Source organism: Triturus cristatus, chromosome 1_1 (genome assembly GCF_964204655.1).
Source record: "Triturus cristatus chromosome 1_1, aTriCri1.1, whole genome shotgun sequence".
NCBI classification, from domain to species: domain Eukaryota; kingdom Metazoa; phylum Chordata; class Amphibia; order Caudata; family Salamandridae; genus Triturus; species Triturus cristatus.
This window is the reverse complement of record NC_140579.1, coordinates 223,148,518-223,175,231: the sequence shown is the minus strand read 5'-3', so window position 1 is coordinate 223,175,231 and position 26,714 is coordinate 223,148,518. Positions and strand designations below refer to the sequence as shown.

The window sequence follows — 26,714 nt, the reverse complement described above, 5'->3', positions numbered from 1 at the left end:
CAGATGGCTGGTAATCGCCCTTCCGTCTCCTCTTTTCTTTGCCTATGCTCTGGCAGCAGTGGCGCTGTATACTTGCTTTTCTTGCTGTGGTGGTCACTTGCCACAAATAGTGTATATACTTGTCTATCTCTTTTCTGAGAAATATCAGCCAGGTTCTCTTTAATGCGACTGGACCATTCACCGCAAGTTGACGTGCAATGCTCGCTTTCCTCATCAGAGCTTGTCACTGTTGCGTGGCTTCTTCTCTCGGTCCACTACACTTTCAGCTTTCCAGGGTAGGTAATTCCCTGGCTGAAGGCATTGACAGTGGCATCAGGATGGCTCAGTGTATGGCAGCAGGGTGGCTCTCTGTGCTTGGCAGCAGGGTGTCTTTCTCTTCTGGTCGGGGGTCTCTCTCTCTCCACCGGCCTGGGGGGGGGTCTCTCTCTCTCTCTCTCTCTCTCCACCAGCCTGGGGGGGTCTCTCTCTATACCAGCCTGGGGGGGGTCTCTCCCTCTCTCCCGGCCTGGGGGGTGTGTTCTTCTCTCCACCGGCCTGGGGGTCTCTTCTTCTCTCCACTGGCCTGGGGGTCTCTCCTGTGCGCCATATCATCATGGGCTTCTCTCTCTCTCTGGTGCAGTCTTGCATACCTTCTGTGGCCCTTGATATCGAGCTGCTTGCTGGCTCCTGGCGTTCTTGCACCCTTTGCTTGCAGTGGGGTCAGAAAACCACTGTGGGGCATGTGCACCGAGTAAGTTCTCCTTTTCGAGGGTGTGCTGCCTTTGCACTTTGCTGCTTGGCTCTTGGGCGCTCTTAATCCTTGGTGCTTTGTTTCTCATCTGGTTCACCAGGCAGCGCTTTGTCAGGGGGATCAGCAGTCTCTTGCTACGGTGCCTCTCTAGAAATGTAGGAAGTCGGTGCTGCTGTCTGATTAGCAGGACCTTTGGGGAAGTGAGACAGTCTCCTCTGTCCGGGAGATCAACGGTTCTTGTTTCTCATTGTGATAGCAATGGGCAGCTATCAGAGACATGTGGTGTACTCAGCTGCCTCTCAGTTTTTCTTGTGTCCTGCTGCTGCTCCTGGCAGTGTTGCATTAATTGACACTTGAGGTCACTGCAGCCTACAAAGTGCTTGTTGCTGGCTGTTACTTTGCAGGATTGTTCAGTTTATTTTTTTCTGTTTAGCCGTGTGTGGTACCTCTCAACAGCCAGTAGGTGGCACTGTTTTCTTTGCAGGCTACAGGAGAGAGACCACGGCAGTTTCCCTCATTCCGCCGGTGGCTATGTGCTTCTGCTGCAGGAACAGCATACAAGGTGAGGTAAGGGTGCAGGAGCTGTACTAGTTGTTGCGCCCCTCGTGCTCATGATGAGCTCTATGGTGCAGCTGGCATCTTTCAAGAACGGGACGCAGCATGGTAATTTGTTATATGTTTTTTTCTTTCTCCCCCGGGCTGTATTTGGCGCTCACGAGTGCACAAACCTGTTTGGGGGCTAGATTGACTCGCTTGCATTAGCGCAGGAGTGTCCTCCGAGGCTGGATCTCGAGCCGTGTGTTTTCGCGGCCCACCTCCCTGGCCTCTGTATGGGCCGGCAGCTGTTAGCGCAGTGGTACTGTAACCACTCTTGATATGCCGTTGCGGGCAGTAAAGTAGTTCGTGGCTACACCCTCAGGGTCCTGGCAGTTTTCCTTACCAACGGGACACGCTGGGTCTTAAGATGCAGGCATGGGGCCTCTGTATGTACTTCGCAAAATCGGGGCAGCCTTTGTCTTCTCCCGTGTTCCTCCACGTTTCTACTGCACGTCGAAGAGCGCCGCAGCAGCTTCTCACTCAGCACTCTAGCTGCGCAGGGCTGGAGCTGCCGCTGGGGAATCTCCGGCGCCTGGCTCACTCACTGGGCAGGTCTCTCCCACTTCTTTACAGAGGGGGGGCACCACTTCGCTGTCTTCCCCGTAATCCGCGGGCTCACCTTACGCCCGCTGGGCTATGCAGGCAGCGTACATGCGGGGTGGGCTCCCGCTTCCGTGGGCTCTTCGGTTGGGGCCTCACTCAGTCTCACAGCAGTCAGCAGCAGCGGCGGCAGCTGGCGTCACAGCAGTTCGGCCCCGCGCTCATCCGCTCTTCGTCAGCAGGCGCTTCGAGGCGGGGTGGGCTTCCGCCGCCTCACCTTCACCCCGGGGCTCTTCACCCACCCCGCGAGCACTTCGGCGATTTCACCTGCTGCAGGGGGGTGCCCTGGACATGGGCAGCACACCTTCCCCCTTTTACCACCAGACAAAACGGCTGCACACGCAGGCAAGTCCCACTCGTCGCCAGTGTTATGTTCTGCTAGGCCCAAATGCTGAGTGAAGGATGACGCAGACACGTGAATGTGGTACTGATAACTAGCCACGAGCACGTGAACTCGGGCCCTTTTATTAACGGGGTCACCTGACTGGTGACATCTGTGTTGGATGGGTGAGGGTGTGTGTGTGTGTGTGTGTGGGCCAGCCCTCGGGGGAGTGGCTGGCAGAAACACTAGACTGTGTCCAGCAGGACACAACACAAACCACAGCCAAAAACACCACTTCTTCAAAAACACTGGCTAGGAAAGAAGACCAGCACTTCCCCGCCCCCCCAACCCGGTTTTCCCCCCCTGTTTGTTCTTCTCTTTGAATAGGTGTGGGATTACCTTTGACCACCCTCACCTTATAGTGTCTCCTCCCCTTGTCTCTTGCTTCTGAGGAACTTTGTACCTTCTTTGCATACATACAGAGTCCCCTCCCACCGAAGCTAGTTCTCCCTCCAGAAAGTTAGAATGGTTACGGGCTTCTCCAGAGCACTCTTCCTCATCCTGGACCTCTGCAGCTCTAGCCCAGGTAAGTATGCTATGGGCAGTTGCCTTAAAGTAACCACAACAATGCACTGCGAGAAAGGCACACAAAGCCAGAGACCACATTTACTCCAGCCTGGCCGGTGGAGCCATCTGCCGCATACAGACATGCTGTTAAGAGCGCTCGCCAGCCACTTACTAATCATTGAGAGCAGGAGTGCAGTGCATGATTTGGCGTTTATGGGTTGGCGTGTTCCCAAAATTCGATTATAGTTGAGTTTTATTATTATGCTAGAGCTGGAACGCCTTGTTCCACACACTTCCGAAGGCACCTTCTAAGTCACATATGGGTAGGTTCAATGAGTAACTGACTAGAGGGCCAGAGTTTCGAGGCAAGTGACATCTGTATGTTAAACTGTTCTGTGTTTTTAGTCTGTTTTCACATCATGTTTAAATGTTTTTTGCAGTTATCTATATAGCCTGGACTCGACCGGAAGGTACTGGAGCGCTTTACAAGATCAACACTTACATTATACAAGGTGACGTTCATTTTGCTTTAGGCACGGGGAGGTTAAGTGACTTGCCCAGAATCAGTGTGTTGAACCAACGCCGGGACTCCAACCCGGTTCACCGGTTCCAAAAGCAGCAGCTGTAGCCCTTAAGCCAAATCTCACCCCATCCCTTTTCCTGTGTTGAGCTCTCTATTTGCACACTACTCTCCCCCTGCTTTCAGCTGCACGATTCAGCCGTCCCAAGGCACTAAATCGCCACCCATCTCAACTGCACATATACGTCCAGTGCAGCCTTCTGTACACTGCATCCTCTCAGATGCCTCCCTCCAGTTCTAGGTCCTCATCGGAGTGCCGGGGGGTGCTAGGGGAGATAGCAACCTACCTCTAATTTGATCTCAGGTGAGTATTTAATTCTAAAGCCGCCAAAGGGAAGCCAAGTTCTTTCCTTCCCTAACACACTGCTTTTCAGCATTCCCTTGCCTCCTTAGTGTGAAAGAATGTAAATAGGGGGCTTGTTTCACTCCTAGTCTGAGAGGTGAATCCATTCATTCTTAACAAATGTGGGGGGGGGGGGGGGGGTTTAAATATTTGACCTCTACATTCCTCTAGTTAGACAAGGTAATTTTTTTTTCAGTTTAAAATAATAAAAATACATGTGAAATTCATACTTCCAAATGAGGTATGCAACAGACGGTCCCTAAATATTCACACAGCCTGTGGTTATAAAGGTTAACTGGTTATTATTTATCACCAATGAACAGCCATCCGACTTCTGGTGCCACTGTAGGCATTTAATTGCCTGGTTGTAATAGGGCCAGTATATGATAGATGGTTTACTACAAACTTTGACATCAGGAGAATGTGCTGCGTGGCTAAGCACTTATAAGGTCCTAAAGGCGAGACCTATTGGCTATGCCAATGTTTGTCTTAATTAAAAGGTTTGCAGCTAAGACCAGAGGTAAGTAACAACCCCAGGTAGGAAAAATAGTCCACCTTACTTAGGGACTGTGTCGGGCTAAAAAACTGCAAATGTTTTAACTCTTGGGACCTGCCAGCATAAACAGTGATTAAACATTTTTTTTGTTGATAAAGGCAGAATATCCATAAAAGCAATAAATACATCTAAAAGAGGTTTATGGCTCTTGGTTGTATGAGCAATTAAAGCCGCATCATCGGCGTATAAAAGCACTGGAATCGATCTCCCGCCAACTCTTGGAACTTCAAGGCCACTATTCGATAACACCCTCTCCAGCCGATTGATATACACAATAAATAGAAATGGCACGAGGATGCAGCCCTGGTGAAGACCTCCTTTTAAATTAAAGGGCTGAGTGCAATCACCCTCAGAGCCATATATCTAACCATCCCGTCAAACCATTGTGGAGGTTTCTCATAAAAATTACGAGTGCGTGATCAACCCCCATGGATCCTAGCTCATTCTAGAGTTTTTCTTCATTAACTTTGTCAAAGACAGCTGATAACCATGAAGGTCAGATGTACCGAACCCCTTTTGCCTGAGTGTATTTGGAGATTCAAAGATACAAATTAAAAAATTCTGCTCACCTGTGCCCCTTTCAGGCCTGAACCCATATTGAAGGTCAGACAGGATTAAATCAATCAATCAATCAGGGGTTTATAGAGCGCAGTACTTACCCATGAGGGTCTTAAGGCGTGGGAGGAGGGGGAGGGGCTGCTGATACGTTTGGGTGCTGGGGTTCAGTCGAGGAGCCAGGTCTTGAGATCCTTCCTGAATTGGGTAAGCGAAGGGGATTGCCTGAGTTTGAGAGGCAGGGTGTTCTAGGTCTTGGCAGCGAGATAGGAGAAGGATCTTCCTCCTGCTCTGGTCTTGTGGATCCGTGGTACGGTGACCCGGGCCCGTTGGGCAGAGCGAAGTTGACTGGCGGGCACGTGGAATGAGGCGGTGATTCAGATATGCTGGTTCTGCGTCGTGGAGGGCTTTGTAGGCATGAGTGAGGAGATTGAAGATGATTCTTTTGTTGATTGGGGCCAGTGGAGTTCTTGAAGGTGTTCGGTAATGTGGCTGCGGCTTGCGATATTAAGGATCAGTCTGGCTGCGGCGTTTTGAACGTTCTGTAGTTTCATGAGGAGTTTCTGGGTGACGCTGGCGTAGACTGCATTGCCGTTGCCAAGTCTGCTGGTGATTAGTGTATGGGTGACAGTCTTTCTGGATTCAGTGGGGATCCATCTGAATGTCTTACGAAGCAGGCGGAGCGTTTGGAAGCATGATGTTAAGACGTTGATCTGGCGGTTCATTGTGAGCGAGGAGTCCAGTATGATGCTGAGGTTACGTACCTGGTCCATGGGGTTGTGGGGTTCCCAACATGGTTGGCCACCAGGAGTCATCCCATGCTGAGGGGATGAGTCAAAAGAGGAGTACTTCGGTTTTGTCCGAGTTGAGTTTGAGGCAACTGTCTTTCATCCAATTGGCAACCGCTTTGATCTTGCTGTAGAAGTTGACTCTGGCACCAGTGGGTTCAGTGGTGAGGGAGAGGGTCAGCTGGGTGTCGTCGGCGTAGGAGACAATGTTGAGTCCGTGGTTCCTGATGATGGCAGCAAGGGGGTCCATGTAGATGTTAAAGAGGGTGGGGTTCAGGGAGGAGCCCTGGTGCACTCTGCAGCTGATCTCTGTGGGTTCTGAGAGGAAAGGAGGTAGTCGGACTCGCTCTGTTTGGCCGGTGAGAAAGCAGAGGATCCAGTCCAGGGCCTTGTCGCGGGTTCTGTGCTGGCATCTTGGAGTCTCGTGATTAAGATGTGGTGGGAGACGGTATCAAAGGCAGCTGTGAGTTCCTTCAGGATGAGGGCTGCAGTTTCTCCCTGGTCGAGGAGGGAGCGGATGTTGGCGTCGGCGAGGAGTGCAGTCTTGCTGCAGTGGTTGCTTCGGAAGCCAGATTAGGAGATGAACAGAACGTGGTTCACTTAGATGAACTTGGAGAGTTGGGCGTTGATGGCCTTCTCGATTACCTTGGCTGGGAAGTGGAGCAGGGAGATGGGTCTGAGGTTATTGAGGTCTGTCAGGTCGGCGGATGGCTTCTTCAGCGGGGGATTGATCTCAGCATGTTTCCAGTTGTCGGGGAAGGTGGCGGTCTCGATAGAGCACGTGATGGTGCGGCAAAGCTCTGGGCCATGGAGGTGGCCACTCTATGGAAGATGTGGTGCGAGCAAGGGTACGAGTGGGCTCCGGAGTGGATGCTCTTCATGGTCTTGAGTGTGTGGTCTATGGTGAGTGGGGTCCAGTTAAGCAGGATCTGTTGGGGTATAGCGTGGATGTATGCGGTGGTGTCGGGCATGGTGGGGGGGGGGCTTGGGTGTAGAAACTGTCATAGATCTGCTGGATCTTGAGGTGGAAGAAAGTGCCGAGCTTGTTGCAGAGGTATTGGGATGTTGGGACATCTTTGGTCTTACTGTTGGGCCTGGCAAACTCCTTGATGATGGCGAAGAGTTCTTTGCTGTTGTGTGCGTTGATTGTCATGGAGGGCCGTTTTATTTGTGGTTTTGAGGAGGAAGTGATGGGCGGTGACACCATTTTTGAAGGTTGCGTAGGTTTCCAGGGTTGTGTTGCTCCTCTATCTCTTCTTGAGTCGTCTACAGGTGCTTCTGGACTCGGAGGGCGGGAGTGAACCAGCTGGCTTTCTTGGAGGGTTTCTTGCCAGGTGCCTTCTTGAGGGGTGCCAGACTGTTGGCGCAGTTGGAGATCCATCGTTGGAGGTTACATGCTAAGGTGTTGGTGTCTGCTGATGTCAGCGGTGTGGTAGTGCTGAGGAAGGCAGAGAGATGTTCTTCGGTGACCTTGTTCCAACTATGATAGGGGGGCGGTGACGGCGGTGGTGTACGGTGGGTGTGGTGAAGGCAAAGTGCACACAGTGATGGTCGGTCCAGAGGAGTTCGTGATGTGGTTGTAGGTGATATTTCCGCTGACGGAGAAGTCAGGGTCAATTGTGTGTCCTTCTGCGTGGGTCGGAGAGGTGACTAGCTGCTTGAGCCCGATGTTGGCGATGTTCTCCAGAAGGGAGGCGGTGTTCTGGTCACTGGGATTGTCCAGGTGAAAGTTGAGCTCACAGAGAAGGATTTAATTAGTGGATGCGATAGCCTGGGGTACGATGAAGTCGACAGTGGCATCAGTGAAGGGGGGCGGGAGCCATGAGGCATGTAGTCGAGGGTGCCACGATGGGTGCCATGGTGTTGGAGTTGGTCTGGTGCTTCTGGGCTCGTGGAGGGAGGGAGTGAACCAGCTGGTTTTCTTGGAGGGTTTCTTGCCAGGTGCCTTCTTGAAGGGTGCCAGAATGTCGGCGCAATTCGAGATCCATCGTTGGAGGTTACATGCTAAGGTGTTAGTGTCCACTGATGTCAGCGGTGTGGTAGTGCTGAGGAAGGCAGAGAGATGTTCTTCGGTGACCTTGTTCCAACTATGACAGGGGGGCGGTGTTGTACGGTGGGTCTGGTGAAGGCAAAGTGCACGCAGTGATGGTCGGTCCAGAGGAGTTCGGTGGTGTATTTGTAGGTGATATTTCCGCTGACGGAGGAGACGGGGTCAATTGTGTGTCCTTCTGCGTGGGTCGGAGAGGTGACTAGCTGCTGGAGTCCGATGTTGGCAATGTTCTCCAGAAGGGAGGCGGTGTTCTGGTCACTGGGATTGTCCAGGTGATTGAGGTCACAGAAAAGGATTTAATTGGTGGATGCGATAGCCTGGGGTGCGATGAAGTCGACAGTGGCATCAGTGAAGGGCGGGCGGGAGCCAGGAGGCCTGTAGACGAGGGTTCCACGGACGGTGCCATGGTGTTGGAGTTGGTCTGGATCTGGAAGTGGAGGTGTTACATGTTTGTTACTGGGTCATCCGAGTGGTTGGTCAGGCAGAGGGTGTTCTTATGGGCAATGGCGATTCCTCCTCCTGGTCGGTGGGTGGTGTCCTTGCGGGTGAATTGTTTAGCCGCTCCTCCTGGTCGGTGGGTGCGGTCCTTGCGGGTGAATTGTTTAGCCATGGCGGTGGCGATGTCCTGGCCAGAGCTGGGGTTATTCCAGGTTTCAGTGAGGAAGGTGATGTCGGGAGAGACGCAGTCCAGGAGGACCCTGGTTTCTGTGCTTTGTTTGTGGATGGAACGCATGTTGAGGAAGATGCAGCTGAGCTGGTTCAGTGCACTGTTGGTCAGCAGGGAGCAAGAGGAGCTGGAGTGTGGAGGTGGGCAAGGGTGTAGCTGGAGTTTCGTCAGGAGAAGGGTCCTTGGGTGTCCTTCGTGACACGAGGTGACAGGCGGCGTGGCGTCCTGTGTTGAGGGAAAGAAGGGTGCTGGCTTCGTACCGGTGGAAGGTCCGAGAACCAGGGTCCATGGCGCTGGGTGCGGTCCAGGCACAGACGGGTGCTGATGGGCTTGCCTTTGGCGCGCCAGCGGCCAATATTAAGCAATGTGCGGGGGCTGGACAGCTGGGAGGTGGGAAATGCGGGGAGCGGGATGGTGTCAGTAGAGGGGGGCAGGGCCGCGGGGGTTCGTGGAGGCAGGGGCAAGAATGCCAAAAGGAGAAAAGAAAAGTGCAAAAGGAGAGAAGAAAAATGAAAAAGTGACAGAAAAAAAGAATCAGCAAAGTAAAAAGGCAGAATCAAAAAGGCAGAAGAAAGCAGACCAAGTGAGACAGATGGCAGCCTAGCAGCAGAGCAGTGACGCTCTACCACTAGACCACCAGGGATGAGGTGCAGGCGGGGTCCTGCAGGTGGAGGGACCAGAGGGTCAGCAGCAGCAATGGGGGCAGCAGCTAACAGGCGGAGCTGTGCAGGTAAGGGAGCATTCCAGTAATAAGGTCAGTGGACTGCACCTTCCACAGCGCAGCAGCCACCATTAAGTAGTGTGCGGGAAGCTGGACAACTGGGAGGCGCTAAATGTGGGGAGCGGGAATGTGTCAGTGGAGGGGGGCAGGCAGCGGGGGATTGCAGGGACAAGAGCGGCAAAAGGAGAAAAGAAAATGGCAAAAGGAGAGAAGAAAAGTGCAAAAGGGAAAGAAAAAGAATCCAATATGATTTGCATTGGCCCAGCTAGTCAGTTTCTCCAGGATGACTCTCCCTATGATCTTGACTTGTACATCTAATTCGAGAGATTGGCCCGTAACAGGTAGGATCAGCTCTGTCTTCTATTTGAAATTCAAAATACTTTCTTTCGGCAGTGCGCCATAACAGCATAAATACAAGCAGCACATTAAAACCTTATAAAGGTACAATAAATAGAATATAAAGCAAGTAAAAATTGTGAGAATGTCCGTTTTATAGTCACTGTTGTTAAGTCAGAGCGTAAATCCATCTTTCATCAAAATACTCATATACCATCATAATTTGCAGAGCCTACAGGATTAGACAGCTAAGAGTCTGAAACGATATGTCCTTTGGCACACCTTTTGCCTGATTCTCCACATATGTAATAAATAGCGGGACACTGCAAAAACAAGACTGTGGTTAAGATTTGATTTTAGGATGTGTAGTGCTAATGCAAATCCCCTCGCCCCAAGATTATGGCAAGCCGGAACTAACCATTTTTTTCTACCCATCTGGTAGGCGGGACAGAAGAATAAGGTGTGCCCTTTAGTTTCCTCTTTGGCCCTGCATGCAGGGTATGCACATCCGGCTTGCTCAAACATGCCACCCTACTTAGCTGTAAAAGATGTTAATGGTAGTGAACCATGCCTAAACTGTAAGTACAACATTCTAGCTTGGGGTGGCTCCATTTCATCAAGGAAATGCTCGAACATAAAGTCATCTTTGAAGGAAAGAAATCTATCTATAAGGGTGCGTTGAAGTGGATGCGCCTGTGATTGCTGCATGATATATTGCTAGTACTTGACTTTCAAAAGAGATTTATTAATGGTGGAGGCTCCCGAGGGGTTGTCCCAAATGACTATCGCACCCCAGCTTGGTCCAGGTGAGACTGCCAGAGCCCGGAATGCCCAAGATGTCCTTCAACACCTCACAATAAGACTTAAGTTCCAGTGTAGACCAGATGTTTTTCCAATAAAGAATAGGCCTGATTCACTGCCATAATTGGCTTAAGACCCATATCCAACCTAAGAGCATAGACGATCTGGTTGATAGTCCTGTCAGCTATCATAAAAAATGGTTCTGCAAAAGGAGCATTTTTCCCATGTCCTTATGTCCCCACAACTCTACTCCATGAAGTGCTGATCCTAATGCCTGCTGTTTAAAGAGTTGAATCGCTGGGGACTTTGGGCAAAAGTGGGAGCTTTTAAGCATTCTAATCCCTCACGTATTTTGCATTAGTTTGAGCCTGGACTTTTCTATGTGAGGCAGTCTAACTGCTCAGAGTGTTAGCCCAAGGAACTCCACTATCTGCACTTATTCCAGGGGGGATCTCGTGAAGGGGGATGGGTTCAAGACCATATACTTTGCTTTGGCCACATTTATTTTTAAGCCTCTCAAGCCACAGGAGTTCTCGAAACAATCCAGCATTTTCTGCAACCCCACTGGCGACTCTGATAGTAGCCAGGTGTCATCTGCGAACATCAATGCCTGAGCCTTAATGTTAGGAAGACAGGGGGAAACTTCATCACATTGGGTTAAGTATGATATTAGGTTGGTAACGTAGCATGTAAAGAGGGTCGGATCAAGGACACAACCCTGCCCTACTCCTCTACTAACAGGGAATGGTTCCCTCACTGCTCGCAGCCTGCCACATCGAACTTGGGAATAGTTGTGATTATGTAGATTTACAATGACAGCCAGAAGTTCTTTACGGGCACCCATATCTGCCATAACATGCCAGAGTGCTGACCTCGGGACTAAATGCCGAGCGCAAGTCGACAAATGCAACATAAAGTTAACCACCACCCAGAGTCACTATTTTGCAATTAATGAGCTGGAGTCTAAAGATTTGGTCCACTGTGCTAGTATGTTCCCTGAAACCCGCCTGCAAAGGGAATAACACATCTTGGTCACCAGTCCAAGCTAGGAACCGTTCGAGGAGGATTCTGCTGTAGAGCTTTTGTGAGCAATCAATCAGGCTTATTGGCCGGTAGTTACATGGGTCCGATAAAGAACCCTTCTTGTGAATTGGTATTATCTCGGCCCCTTCACATGTTGCTGGTATCAGTGCCCTTAGCAGGATGGAATTAAATAGTTTAAAAAAAAATAGTGACTCCAAACCTCAGCCTCTCCCCGAAACAAGTCCCCCGTAATTGTATCAGGACCAGGCACTTCGTTTATGACTATCTTGGAAATCGCCAATCGTATTTCAGCCAACAAAATCGGCACAATCTCCCTAGTGTCCTATTAGAATCCCCTCACAGCTTGGTCTCCGACCTCCCACGTTGATGGGGGAATGTTTTCAGCTCCATTCTTGGCATATAGGTTGGAGAAGTGGCCTACCCAGTCTGCAGTGGGAACATTAACCTCAACCTGGTGATGTCCTTCCTTACTTCCTGTGGAGAGCAGATTGCAGAAAGCACACTGATCACCCTTCCTTACTGTACCAAGCAGACCGTCCTGTTTCTTCATTGGCCATTATTTTATGGAGTTTTAATAGACCTTGTATTTATCACTCTTCTCTTTATTGTTACCATATCTTGACATTGTAAAGCGAGCATAAGGGCAGCTCTAGCAGTCTTTCAGGCCTTATTATACCAAGACTAAGGAGGCCTGCTCTTGAATGCCCTTTAATTGCCACATAAAATCGATCATTTAATCGTGCAAAAAGCTTTTTGTGAATAGTACACACTAGGTCCAGATGATACCCCTGCTCCCTATCCCAGTCCAGTCCGTGGAGCTCCTCTATACTGCACACAACAAGCTTGTATATTTCCCGGATCTGCTCCTCAGAGTTAACCATATTATGCCACTTAACAGTGTGCTTATTAATGGAAATGTGCAATCTGCGGTCAAAAGGCTCATCGGTGCTAGCTCTCTTGCACCCTAAAGAAAGGTCAACATCTAGGACGAGAGCCTTGTGATCACTTTCTCTCCTATCAAGTACAGCCATATTATCCTTTACAAGTGGCCAGGCCCTTACATCCACCAAAATGTAATTGAAAGGCTGCTGCCTGGAGAGCAGGTGAGTGTGTGCTTTTCCTCTCTATCGGACACAGCCCTACTGTTCCCAGCTCGCAATCCTTGGTTCATTTTTAAGGCATTGATCCTCAATGCCAGGGCAAACCTCTTCCTAATGGGCAGAATTCTCAAATAGGAAAGAGACCAAACGCGGTCCTCATCCTGTATGAATGCCATTGCACATGCGTCCAGGAGCTCAAACTGACAGTTAAAGTCCCCACCTATGAGCTTCAACACTCCCACCGTCGCATTAGCCATTTAGGAGTTCAATTGTTCAATGATTGGGGAGTCACTACTAGGCCCCCCTGGCCTTAGGTAAACATTGTAAATATATTTATTTATATTTATTAATTTATTTTGAGAGTTTTATATAGCGCGAACAAGAACCTTGCGGGTATCAGAGCGCTTTACAAGCAAGATGTCAGGAGCAGATACAAATATAGTAGATAATCTATGATTGAGTCTAATACATAGAAGTAGCTAGCACTAGGGGGAAAAAACATATACATTACAAGGTTATATACAAACTTTTTAGAAACATAATATCGCTTAGAATATAGTTCAAGTCTTGTTGCGATAGATCTAATACAAAGTAGTCACTAAAAATCCAGAAATAAAATATTTCACGTAAACTTAGCCATGAGAATCGATTTCACTTCTGTTTTTTTAAAGACGCAGCAGAGGGGTTCTGTCTCGTTTCTGGGGGTAGGGCATTCCAGATCCTAGAGGCCATTCCTGAGAAGGATCGGTTATATGTTTTTTTCTTGGCGAATCTTTGCGGTTTCAAAAGAAGATTCTTGGAGCTCCTGGTGGATCTGTTACCACATGAGAGTGACAGTTTTTGCAATAGATAACTTGGGGTATTGTGGTGTAGGGCCTTGTGCGTCATACAAGCGATTTTTAGATGAATTCCTCCTCAAATGGTAGCCAATTGAGAACTCTAAGGTCTGGGGAGATATGAGAGTTTCTTTTGGAGCCTGTGATTAGTCTAGCCGCTGTGTTGATTGTGGCTCTTAGCGGGGCTGTCGTTGATCTGGGAAGACTGCAAAGGGTGACACATCCATATTCTACTCTTGGGATTACTAAGGCTTGCACAGCCTGTTTGAAGTCATTTGCGGGTAAAAAGGGTTTCAGTTTTCTTAAGGTGTTTATTTGAAAATGTGCTCCTTTGGTAGAGACACTGATATGTTTCTGCATGTTTAGGTTTCCATCTAGCGTTATTCCCAGTGATTTTGCTGAATCGACAAGGAGTGGTTGACCTTTGAGTGCTGTTAGGTGATTCAGCCAGTCGTGAATGGTTGGGGGTGCGCGATTAGGAGGAATTCAGTTTTGAGGGTGTTTAGTTTCACATGGTTTTCGGCCAGCCAGGATTGAGTTTTTTCCAGCGTTGAATTGAGAGATTTGATGTCCTCAAGTGAATGGATCTTTATGTAGAGTTGCATATCATCTGCGTACATGTGATAGTGGACCTTAGATGCGCTGAGGGGTTCGGTGAGTGGTTCCATATAGAGGTTGAAAAGAGTGGGTGAGAGGCATGACCCTTGTGGTACTCCTTGAGTTACTGGCACAGGATTGGATAAGGAATTGTTGACCTTGAATCTTTGTGATCTGTTTTGGAGGAAGGAGGTGAACCAGGTAATTACAGAGCCGGATAAACCCATTCTGTGTTTCAGGAGGTCTAGCAAGTTGTCGTGTTTGACTGTGTCAAAGGCTGAAGATAGGTCAAGCAAGATTAGTAAACAAGTTTCGTTTTGGTCAAGGATTTAGTGCGTCGTCTATTATGAGTGTCATGGCTGATTCTGTACTGTGCCCTGCCCTGAAGCCAGATTGGTATTGGTTGAGCAGGTTGAAATGAACTATATGGTTGCCCAAATGTGTATGAACACATTTTTCTAGGAGTTTGGCTAGAGTGGGGATGTTCGATATTGGGCGATAGTTGTTTAAGTCCGATGGGTCGGCCGATGGCTTCTTTAAGATAGGGGATACCTGTCCTGCTTTAAGGATATCTGGGATGGTTCCTTGACTGAGGGATGTGTTTATGATCTTTGTCCACGGAGGTAGTACAAATGGCATTAAGTCTTTTAGGTAGTTTGCGGGGAGAGGGTCTGTGAAGTGGTTGGAGGGATTCAAGGCCATCAGACTTTTTTGTATGGATTCTTCACTGTAAAAGTTGAAGGAGGACCATGATGCGTTGTGTTTGAGGTCGAATTTTGAAGAACTGGAGGTTGGGGCTAGTGGTGTGGTAATTGGAGGGACTGTTTGAGTGTCCGTGAGGATTATTAAGTCGTTGAGCAGGTCCGTCTTTATGCTTTCCATCTTCCTAGTAAAGAATGCAGCAAAATCCTCGCAATTGGGTCTTATGTCTGGATTATCCTGGTGGAGGGGGGGGTGCATCTTAAGTTTGCGCTTTGATTAATTCGAATAGTTTTTTGGGTCGGTTCTTAGCTAGGTTTAATTGAGTGCTGAAGAAGTCAGCTTTAGATCGTCTGACCTTTCTAAAATAGGCGTTTCTCGTGGTTCATAGAGCCTTGAGGTGGTCAGCAGATGGGTTAGATCTCCACCGTCGTTCGATTAATCTGAGGGATCTTCTGTCTTCATTTAACCTGCCGTCATACCACTGTTTTGAGTCTTTTTTGGTGATTCTTTTCAGTTGAAGGGGAGCTACTTTGTCTAGAAACGTGTTCATGGAGTGGAAGTAGTGATTGCTCAGGCTATGAACATCGGATGATCCTTCAAGGGGGAGCAAGCTGTTAGGGATGGAGCTTGAGAGTATATTGGAACTGATATTTTTCATATCTCGCTTCCAAATTTTCGTTCTCATGGGTTGTGTAGCGGGTACTTTAATTGATTCATTGATGTTGAGTGTAATGATGTGGTGGTCAGACCAGTCGCACAGGAGGATCGATTCTAGCACAGTAGAGTCAGCTTTGGAGATAACCAGATCGAGGATTGCGCCTTTATCATGTGTGGGACTGGTGCAGATTTGGGTGAGGTTAAGGTCTGTGAGGACAGCTTTGAGGCTATTGACCCCTGGGTCATTCAGATCATCCCAATGGAGATTGAAGTCACCCAGGAATATTTGAGTTTTCTGGAGGTCAACATTTGTACCTAGAATATCCATTAGGTGTTCAATGAAGATGAGGTTATCTCCTGGAGGGTGGTAGAATGTATGTAGTGAGCATATGGGCTTGTTATTACTAGTGATACCTAGGTATAGGTATTCGCAGGAAGATAATGATGGGGAGTGGGATCGGTTCACCGTTAGATTGCTTCGATGTATGCAGGCGATACCACCACCTGGCCTATCCGTTCTGTCTAGTCTAGTGATGCCATAGTTTGGGGGTACCAGTATGTCTAGAATGGGCGTAGACGATTCATTTAGCCATGTTTCAGTCAAAATTAGTGTGTCTGGTTCATTGGTAAGGATGAGGTCAGCTATATCCCTTGCATGTCTCGATGCCGACCTGCAGTTTAGAAGTATGCATTTTAGTTGTGATTTGATGTGTGTAGTGTTGGATTCAGGTATGAGGGGGACTGTCATGAGGTTGTTTACAACTATACCTCTAGAGTTGTGTCTTGTGGCTCGATGGATATCAGGGGAGATGGAGTGGATTAGGGAATGTTTTTGTGAGTTAACAGTATGTTCACTATTAAGTAGGGGAAACGGTAGTTCGTATGAACGGAGCAGGGTGCTTAAGTCTTTGGCTGATAGAGGGTTTATCCTCCGGATCGGCCGGGATGAAACATCTGTGTGGGGCACTGTTCTCCATCTGGGTAGCTCATGTTTCAGTGAGCTTATGTGTGGTTGTTGGGTGATTTTCGGGTGTATGCTTTGGAGGAACGTTCTGGGTGCTAGTTCTGGGTGTGAGAACTTGGGTTGCTGAAGAATCAGGTTGTGAAGCATATGTATGTACTTTTTGATTTGTAGTAGCGATAAATGTATCTCACTAGTTTATGGTCAGGGGTAGGAGGTAGCCTATTTGATGTATGAATTATATGAGAGGGAAGTGCGGTTGAGCCATGAATGTCGTATGGGGAGGGTCCAAAGTCTTGGCCGTTGTGATGTAGTCTGTGTGTTTTTCGATAGAAGGGGAGGGTGTAAAAGCGGGTTATGAGGCGGTTTGGATGTGGTTAATGTGTGGGATGGTTGGAATATTGGTGCGGGGAGACGGGGCATGGGGAGATGTCGGATGTGAGGAGGTAAGGTTCTGAGGTGTAAGTCGGGAGGTGTCCGTGGTAGAGGTGATGGGGGCGTGAGTGGTGGTGGTGTTGGGGGAAGAGTATGTGTTGGAGTGAGTTGTGTCCTCTTGAGGCTGTGGGGGGGTGAGGGTGTGAGATGTGGGAGGGAGGATGAGGGAATTGGAGAATGGAGAGGGTAAGGCGGTCAGTATGTGGTTAATGGGTGGGACGGTTATAAAAGTGGTAGATGAGACGGGGTGTGAGGTAGTAAGGAGTGATATAGGTCAGTAAGGGTGTGGGGTGTGATTGGGACGGTGGGAGTGTTGGGAGTGGTGGGGGCCTCATAAGACATGGGGAGGTGTGTGTCCTCACTAGAGGTGACTGTTAGGTCTGGAGTGTGTGTATATGCAGGATAGGATGTCCGGGTGCTCAGACTTCCAGGAGACTGCTAGGGAGATGGAAAGTGGGGAGAGGTTGCTATCTGCTAGGGGGAGAGATGGGGTCTAGTAACGTTTTAAGATTTTATCTAGAAGGTTAAGATTGCGGTTCGAGGATTACATGAGGATGATTCCATTATGATAGATGATGATTGTCGCTGCTGCTTTGTAGAGTGGGGAGTGAATGACAGATAGCGGAAGGCCATGTGCTGTTTGCCTCATGGAGGTGATCGAGAGTATGGCTAGAAAGGCTTTCCTCCATTGGGCTCTTATTTTTGTATAAAAGATGATGTCATTCGTTATCTTTCCCGTGTTGGTTGAGAAGTAGGTGTCGGAGATGGGGGTTTCGGGGTGAGATTTTAAGAGATTATGTTTAAAGCTTTTTGCTGCTTTTTTTTTAAAGGTTTGGTGGGTAAATAATGGAAAAAGTGTGCTGACCCTTGCGCTCCATAGTGGAAATGTCAGTTGTGAACTTGGAGGGGTAGGAAGGGTGGGCACGTGGTGCAGAATGCACTATGACGTGTAGGTGGGGTTAGGTCTTAGATCGAAGTCTTACGAATTATGATAATGGATGGGGACTTGAGGATGTTGCAGAATATATCGTGGAACCATCCTGTACAGAATGAGTCAGTCTGAGATGGCCGCCGTGTTTACTATCTAGTTCTGATCCTGTGAGGAAGTCCTTTTTCACTTACCATTGTTTAATCCTCTTGGGGTGTGGTCCTCTTTTTGTTTTTACATTTGGTATTGGGTAAGTCTGCGGTACATTGGATCAATTGGGTAAGTGAGGCAGTGTGCGCTGTTATGTCGAAGTGGCGTTAGGTCCTGGAGAAAGTTGTTTGTATTGTCTGGGAGTCAAACCATTCTGAGTGAATCAGTCCAAGATGGCTGCCCCCTTTACTAAGAAGATCAGTTCCAGAGAGGAGAGGAAGTCCTCTTACACTTTCCATTAATTGGTTCTAGTAGGGGGTAGTCCTGTTTCCCTCGTTATGTGCACTGTGATGGGTAGTCCTTTCTTTGTTTACTAAGGGGTGGATATTATGTGGAAGTCCTCTGTCTCTTACTGATTATAATCATGTCAAAGTAAGTCCTTTCTCCCCGATTAGTTGTATTACTGCCATTTTGTAAGGTTTATGGAGGCAGCTACATGCCAGCGAATACAAAATGGGCTCCACCGTGTGTCCAAGCTGACCATTCCTAACTAGATCAAAGCAGATTTCTTTTTTTTATTTTTTATTATTGAAATCCATATAAAAACATTTTTTATCCATAAATACATCCATAGAATTCATCAAATATATCAACAAGGCAATATAGAATTTTTAACACCAAATAACCAGAAAATAGTAAATCCTAAAATTTGATAAGAAGACCCACATGTTATATCCTGGAACAAGATCCACTGCTAATAATTACTGCACACTAAACAATTGATTACATCTTAGACATATACATACAGATCCATAAATATGTTCAAAATACTAATTGATCCTGTACTCATTAAAACTGTAAAAATGTATGGAAAGCATCAAATGTCATCAAATGGATTAACATACAGGTATTATTATGCATCAAAGTCAGACATATTAAGAATCCCTCTGCTGAGATAAGCTAAACACTGAAATCTTAATCAAACCAGCCTGCCCAGACCCTCTCAAACCTCTTGAGTCCGCCTGTTCTTAATGCATAGGCTCGTTCGCTTTTTTCAACTTGCTTCATTTTACAAATCCATTCATATTTAGATGGTATGGCGTCTGATCGCCATCTCTGAAGTAAAAGGGATCTTGCGACAGCCATTGCAATATTTAATAGTTTAATCAGCCTATCTGAAAGGAGAAGGTCTGGGTCAAAGCAAAAGACTATTAACCGAGTATGTAAACCTGTAAAAATTACACATTCGTTCCAGATAGTAAAAAATGTCCTTCCAGAACCTCTGAATCAAGGGGCATTGTAACATAATATGTGTCCAATTGGCAGAAGGATGATTAAGTAAGCGAAAACACTGTGCAGATTGGTTGGAATACATTTTAGATAGAAAAAGTGGGGTTCCATAAAGTAGCCATTTAATAAAAAACAGCATCCTACACCAATTAGCTCCCCTTAATGTACAAAAATTCAGATTATTAACTGCTGACCACATACAAGTTGTAATTTCCATCTCCTTCTGTTTTGCCCATTTCGCTATGGCCTTCGTCTCTAAATCAATGCCTTTGATAGAGGCTAGACGCTTTTTCCATTCTCCAGGCTTCTTCAGTGTAATGTCTTCTAATAGATCATAAACTAGGGATTTCCGATCTATGATTTGAGCCAGATCTAGTTTACTTAAATACCTACTAAAGACATTATATGACCCAAGGAGAAGAAAATCATTTGGAATTAAATAAGACATTTCAGTTACATTCAACCATCTATCATTCCTTATAAAATCTGATATTTTTCCAAATCTAGCCTTTGCCCATTTTTGTGTGATTACCGAAGATTCTCATATCCCGGATTGTAAAATAGGGCCAGATAATAGAGTTGAAGAGTTAATTACAGGAACAGAGTATCTTCTATAAAAGGCCTGACGTCTATGGAAAAACCACTATATGCATTTATAACGTACTAATTTAGGGGATTTGACAATTGATAGTGGGCAGTGGATCTGATTTTCTTTACAAATTAAATTCATAAAATAATTAATAAAGAGACCTGATTGCAGTTCCGACTTAAATCTGGACATGTATTGTGCAAAATATGCAAAATAATAATCCCTCAAATTTGGGAGAGCTAATCCACAATTTTCCAGTTCCTCATATAAAGTGCTAAGTGCAATGCAGGGGACCTTCTTTCCCTATAAAAAAAGATGTAAATATAAACTCTATTTTATCAAAAAGGAACTCATTAAAACACAGGTAATCGCTAAGAAAAGGAAATTAAAAAGCGGGAGAACTGACATTTTAATCAATGCAGCCCTGCCCAGGATAGTTAAGGGAGTGAATTCCAGCGGAAGAATAGATCCTTGATCTATCGTAAAAGTGGGGCAAAATTCAAGTCATATAAATCAATAATTTGTGCCGAAAAATAAACCCCAAGATATCTTTTCGGTTTTGTATTTAAACAGAAAAGAACGTTGAGGTGCATATCCAACAGTGCTCCACCACACTGTATAACTTCTGTCTTTTTTAAATTAATTTTATGTCCGCCAAGCAATTCGAATTGTTCAAAAATGTCAAATGTTCCTACCATACAGGAATGGAGGAACTGCTTAAATTTGTATATGGTGGCGGAAAAAACAACTTATACTGCGAGGGGCTGTCCTCGAAAATTCCGTAAAATATGGACTCCCTGGTTACGATATTATGGCTTGGAGATTGGATTGGGGGAGGAGGGATCGAGCCTGTCGGATGGGGAACCGGGACCTGCGCCTTGACTGTTCTAATGACTGCATTGTTGACGGATATGGGACCAGTATTGAGAGATCTTCCAGTGTATGTGCTTATGTAATAATACGTTGGGAAGCCCTGACCTTGCTTGGAGGGGGGGGTTACGACCTGTTCTATCTATCAGCGATTGTCAACGTATATTGCTGCCTGGTTACCTCACACTCACGAGTTATGTATTGTTTGTTTAAATGCAAATAAAAATATTTATTTAAAAAAAAAAAAAATGTATTTGATCTTCCTCCTCGGGCTTTATAATAAGCACAATATCATCGGCGTATAGTTTCAATTTTGCCATAGTTGGCAATGGAAAACAGATATCTGTACTATTCCAAAGGCTCAATAAAAGAGGTAAATAGCACCGGGGACAATTGACATCCTTGTCTAGTTCCCAGTTTAACCTCAACTTGGCCGACCACTGTGGTATTAATAATTATGTTGGCTTCTGCATTAACATATCATTTCTGGACCAGCCCTGTGATCTCAGGAGGTATGCCGAAGTTTACCAAAATAAAAAATAAGGGATCCCAAACAACTAGGTCAAATGCCTTTTCAGCATCTAAAAGGAGGATCAGAGCTGGAATCTTCTGAGTCTCAAAATAATCTAGTGGTTCCGCTAAATAATGCTTATTAGTACCGAGCTGCCTCCCAGCAATGAACCCATTTTGATCAGGGTGAATCAAATGCGAGGCAATTCGGTTAAAACGATTAGCTAAAATGTTAGTGATTATTTTATAGTCAGAGTTTAAAAGCGTGATGGGACGATAGGAATTGGGGTCTTCACTATTCTTACTTTTTTTTAAAAAACGGACTATATTCCCATTTCTAAATGACAATGGTATCACCCCACCCTCTAAGATGGAGTTGGCTAGCGATAAAAAAATCATCAGAAATGGTACTGGAAAAAGTTTTTACAAATTCCGCCGGTAGGCCATCCGGCACACAGGATTTACCATTTGGAAGATTTTTGATCACATCCTCCAGTTCATTTTTTGTGAAAGGACTCGCCATGTTTAATTTCTCATCGTCTGAAAGTACAGGCAGATCATGCTTCTGAAGAAAGTTTCTCAGGGTTGTCATATAAATAGTCTGTTGTTGGCCATATATGCTCCTATAATGCTGCAACATTATATCTCCTATTGCTTCTGGGTCGTCAGTTCGAGAAGCAGTTATAGGACATTTCAATGCAGTTATTTGATTTGTTACAGCCTGCTCTCTTACCTGCCACGCAAGAAACCTCCCGGTGTAATTACTTTCTTCATAGATTTTTTGCCTGTGGTACTGATAAAAAGATTCACCTTTAAGATAATATTTTTCACTGAGCACCCGCTTAGCCCGATCCAGCTGCCGTTGGTTAAAAGCTGAAGGACTGCTGCTAAATGTATCAAAGGCCCTTTGCACTTTGTTCTAATGTTCGCTTTTCTTCCTTTGCCTTCCTCCAATTATCAGCATCCTTCCTGATGGCTAGTCCCCTTAGACAGGCCTTAAACGAGTCCCAGACCACATGCGGAGTTGATGTGTCATAATTTCGAAAAATTCTACAATTTCAGATTTAATAAAAAGTACCCAGTTCTCATCTAATAAATATTGCCTATTTAACATCCATCTTTTAGGGGTCATGGTGTATTTACCTAGCTCTAACTCAAGAATCACCACTGCATGATATGAAAACCCATTCTGTAGGACTCTGCTGGCTAAAAGTCAATCTCCTAGAAATGAGAAAAAAAATCAATGTGTGATGAGGTATGAAATCTACCTGAGGAGCAAGTATAGACAATCTTAGTTGGAAATGCAGCCCTCCAGGGATCCAAAATATCCATAGTCAAGCCATAAGTTTGCAGAGTTCTTGATGTTTTAGGTTTTAACTGTTTTTTGGACAGAGCTGAGGAGTCGATTTTAGGATCCATTAAGAAATTAAAATTACCCCCTAAGATCAAGTCGCCAGGTACTTATATTAATGATTGAAAACATTCCTCATATGGCATAGGGTTGTCTTCCACTGGGGCGTATATGCTGGCGAATGTTAAGAGTCTGCCTCCTAGGTTACAGGTGACCCAACAGCACCTATCATTCTGATCGTTTTGAGAATTGACAATATCAGCCGGAAATTCTTTACTAAGAAAAGTCGCTGTGCCCCTATGAGATGCAGAGGATGAAGAGAAACCCCTATAAGCTGCCCAGGACCTAAACCTCAAGAAATCTGTTAGTTTCCCAGCTGATATATGGGTCTCTTGTAATAAAAGGACCGCTGGATTTTCTGTCTTAATCCATGCCTCAATGGCCCTCATTTTCTTTGTTGTTGAGTCCATTAACATTGAAAGAAACTATTTTCACAATTCTCTTTTTATCCATTAACAATAGACTAAGTAGCCTAGTACCATGAAATCTGGAAAAATGTGAGTCTATAAATAAATGAAGAATATATATGGATTTAAAAATGGATTTAGTTTTTGCTCCCTTTTCCACCCCCGTGACCCCACCCAGCTCCCAACACCACCATCAAAGCAGATCAAAAAGCCCTAGGGCCACCAAAACCCCGAAGGGGTCTCCTAAATGTGCAAGATTACCGACAGTAACCAAATCAAAACTTATAAGAACGTATTGCGTTCAGTGCACTGTATGCAGACCGATCTGCAACCCTGTCAGGATCGACAAGCAATCTGGCCGTGCGCTCACCGGCCCGGCACTCGCTCACCAAGCAATGAGCTTGCTTCCGCCTCAGTCCGGGTGTAATTTAACTTAAGGCCGCCAACGGGAGGGACGGGGGAGGAAACATACCTAGGAAGTGCTGCCCGATTTCCCCGAGGACCAGTCAGTGTGCGCATCGAATGGATGTGCTCTCATCCATTCGATCCCAGATTCTCCAGCTTCTTCAGGGGACGTCGGGTGCATCTACAGCAGGCCGGAACCTTCTGCCTAGTGGGGGACCATCGCACAAGGAGACTGTCTCCCTGATTCACATCGTAGATCACTCCCCTGGTCGCAGTATCAAGGCAGTGGGCTCGACGCAAGACAAAAACAAGGGATACGATGCTTAGTAGGAATGGGGTTCACGATCTGGGATCCTTCACAAGAGCTCACGGCCCCCTGGGACTCTCAGTGGCCGGGGGTCGATACGGACAGCATGGCGGGCGTCTCCTCCTCTATCCCGGCCAGCCTTGCAGTTTCGATCGGTCCAGTGGAGGGAGGGAAGATCTCAGACGGAGACCGGCAATGGAGCCACCTCTCTGGGTGTCTCTATCTCGCTAGGTCGGAGTCTCCGGCTCCTTCGTATGTGCTCCCTGCCATCAGGGTCTCTTCAGCAGCCGGGGTTGATTCGGACTGCATGGCGGGTGTCCCCTCCTCTGTCTCGGTCAGACCTGCCGTCTTGTTCGGTCCAGTGGAGGGAAGGAAGATCGCAGATGGAGACCGGCAGCAGAGTCACCCCTGTTGATGCCGCTGGGTCTCTGGGTCGAAGTCTCTGGATATCCACGGAGATCTGCCGTGAAAACCCCACTATGGGTGTCTCTGGCTCTCTAGGTCGGAGTCTCCGGCACCTTCACAAGTGCTCCTCATCACCAGGGTCTCTCGGCAGCCGGGGTTTGGTTCAGACTGCATGGCGTGCATCCCCTCTTCTATCCCGGTCAGACCTGCCATTGCGTCCGGTCCAATGGAAGGAAGGAAGATCGCAGACGGAGACCGGCAATGGAACCACCATTGTGGGTGTTTTCGGGTCTCTAGGTCAGCGTCTCCGCCTATCTAGGTAGGTGTTGCCACAAAAAGCTTGCTGGTTCCTGTCTTCACCTACAGCCCTGCCGGAGCAGAGGTGAGAGATAAGTATTTAAGTTGATGAAAGTCAATGCAATTCGGTGGAGATGTTGTAGGCGATATCTCCTGTTTTCTTCTCGTTATCCGGTGCAATAGTTGCTGGGGCTAAACTGGGATATCCTGATATGCGATCCCAAGCCCGCGGAGCTCTCCTAGTGAGCTCCTCATCAGTAGGCCATTTTGCCAGTATCCTTCTACCATATACCACAGTGAAGGAAAAACTAGCGATACACACAGGATATCCGGCGAAAGCATTGCTATTTCTTGTGCCTCGCAATTTAATACAGTGCTCACCCAGGTTGCTTAGCCTACAGAGCTCACCCAGGTTGCTTAGCCCCCCTGAGGGTCTGCCCCTGCCTTTTTTAAGTGCTTCTTTGCTAAAATTAGCATAACCAGAAAATTGGAGTGGTTTTGTGGACCATGTTTATTGAAAAAGATAGAACGAGTGTGTATCAATAAACTCATCCCATTCCGGAGAGACAACTTTAGATGCTAGCCCTGCAAAGTTCCATGAAAACAATTTAACCTGAATGGCAGGGGGCTTCATTATAGGATCAGTACAACAGTCAGAGCAAGAAGTGGCAGGCCTGTCATTTTGGGCACATGGAAGTCTTGATGTAGTGACCTGGGAGTCTAACTCTAGAACTGTTCTGCACTGGGTCGCTTACAAAGTGTTGTTCCTCTAGTCCCAGTTCCACCCTGTACTCAAATCTTCCAGAGGGTCTGGGATGATCCAGTATTGTAGCCATTTTTGGATCCTCTACAACCAGTGTCCCAGGGAAATGGATGCCCTGAGTGAGGTGCCCCATCTTCTTTGAGCCAGCTCATGTATCCTACGATGCGGGCTCAAAACCTCTTCCACCCCTATGACCTTCCTCACATTCTGCAGCCCCCTTACCCCTAACCCTAGAGTTTCAGGCCTCTCTCATGAAGATGTTACCCTTGAGATAGTGAGTCAATCAACCCCCTCCAACACATCAAAGCGATTGTAAACCGGTATTCCAAATGTGCCTATCTGTCTGGTTAAAACATTACTACCATCTGAGTACACCCGGGCTATGTAGCCTATTGCTTGTACTCCGATTGTACCTCCAAACATGTTCTGGTTTGTAAAAATACCCCTGTAGCAAGAACCCTATGGAAGTTTCTACGTTTGAGCCCCTATTGGGACTGAATAGTAATCAATGTACTACCTGGGGTATGTAAAATTGACCACCACACAGCCTCCCTCCCGGTCCACCAGCCCTGATCCTAACCAGCCCATCCTACGAGCGGGTAGAATTTCTCTGAACATTGAGAGAGGAAAGTTACTATGCCGAACCAGCCAATTAAGGCACTGGTTAGTGAGCTTTTCCTGATCCTCTTTCTGATTTTCACGCAAGGGTGGAACACCTACTTGTATTATCACATAGGAGCAAGCTGCAGTAGAGAGATCGAAAACAGATTGTTTCTAGTAGGGGTCAGACACTTTTATTTTCCCGGTGGCTGGGACCTGCCCACCCCATCCTCCGTACAATTCGCTATGACCTACCAACCCAGCAATAGCAGGGGCAGTTCTTGGGGGGCCGGTATTTTCCGTTCTGCGACTTTGCAGCTGCAGCACACTGAGTGTCCTAGGGCCTACGCTGTGTGGGCAGTTGATCCTTCATGAGCTAATTTAGCCAGTAGGGTTTAAATACTATCATGGGAGCCTTCAAGAGCTGAGTTGGAGGGAGGGGGTGGGGGTTAGAAATTGTACTCAATCTCTGCCCAATATCTATCATCCCCCTTTCATTGACTGAAAGTTGGGCCAATATCAGGGAGAGTTCAGACAACACAATGTATTTGCCCTTCACTAAACAAACAAACATTCATTAGATCTTTTGCCCATGGCAAATTGGGCAGTGCCTCCTCCCGGCCTGAACAGATGGAAGTCTGAGAGACACAAACTGGCTGACTGTCCTCTTTGGAGATCACTTTTGTCCCCTAGTCTGTTTATCAGGTTTTGAAGATCTCGTACTGTCCTTCATGCGTGCCCCTAAATTAATAGGGTCAGAACTGGTGGTCAGAGTTGGTAATTAAATGTAATTGTCACCCTGATGATCAGCTGCTGTAATAGTATTAGTGGGGCATCAAGAAAGGGGGTCGTCAGGAAACTGGGTTACACCTATACCCAAGGACAGCCTCCTCTATGTTAAAGCAATTTAAGTTGAAATAATCCCCACTGTAAGCTGAAGCATCTTCTCAAATCCTCGTTGTAGGAGGAGGACTTGGCACAAGAGGACCACCAGGAGATTTCTTTTTGCCCATTTTGCTTTGTTTTGCAACCTAGTGCAACCTAATTTGAAGTCGAAGAAAGCATTGAATTTAACGTACTAGAGCATCACAATATAGCCAAACAGGGAGGACCAGCCAGTAAAAGAGGCACTACGAGGGAGAGTAAATTCTCCAAATAGCACTTACCCCCGAGGACGCTATGTCAGGAAGTGGGCTCAGCCAGCCTCGGCCGGCAGCGTACAGGTGTAGATGGGCAT

At 46.9% G+C, this 26,714-nt stretch overlaps 1 long non-coding RNA gene across 1 annotated transcript in view; it reads left to right on the top strand.

The window, feature by feature from the left end:
* Positions 1–3,256: 3,256 nt before the first annotated feature.
* LOC146870020 (uncharacterized) overlaps positions 3,257–26,714 on the top strand; it is a 95,693-nt gene continuing 72,235 nt past the window's right edge. The window contains exon 1 of the long non-coding RNA XR_014968487.1: positions 3,257–3,328. This is a non-coding gene — a long non-coding RNA (uncharacterized LOC146870020). The remainder of the gene's footprint in view (positions 3,329–26,714) is intronic.